We start from the raw sequence: 268 nt of genomic DNA, 5'->3' as shown, positions 1-268 counted from the left end.
CCCGTCCCCCCAGCACCCCCTATCCCTCCCCAGCACCCCCACCAGAAACCCCCATTCCCCTCAGCACCCCCAGTTCCCACCAGCACCCCCCCCAGCACACCCTCAGCACCCCCCATGCCCCCAGCACCCTCCCCAGCACCCCCCCCCATTCCCCCCCGTCCCCCCAGCACCCCTTCATTCCCACCACCACCACCCCCAAACCCCCACCCCCCACCAGTACCCCCCCAGGGACGCTGTGGCCGCACATCGTGCCCAGCCCCGTGCCCCC

Source organism: Oxyura jamaicensis, chromosome 15, assembly GCF_011077185.1.
Source record: "Oxyura jamaicensis isolate SHBP4307 breed ruddy duck chromosome 15, BPBGC_Ojam_1.0, whole genome shotgun sequence".
NCBI classification, from domain to species: domain Eukaryota; kingdom Metazoa; phylum Chordata; class Aves; order Anseriformes; family Anatidae; genus Oxyura; species Oxyura jamaicensis.
The sequence above is the reverse complement of the archived record's forward strand: the minus strand, read 5'-3'. Positions refer to the sequence as shown.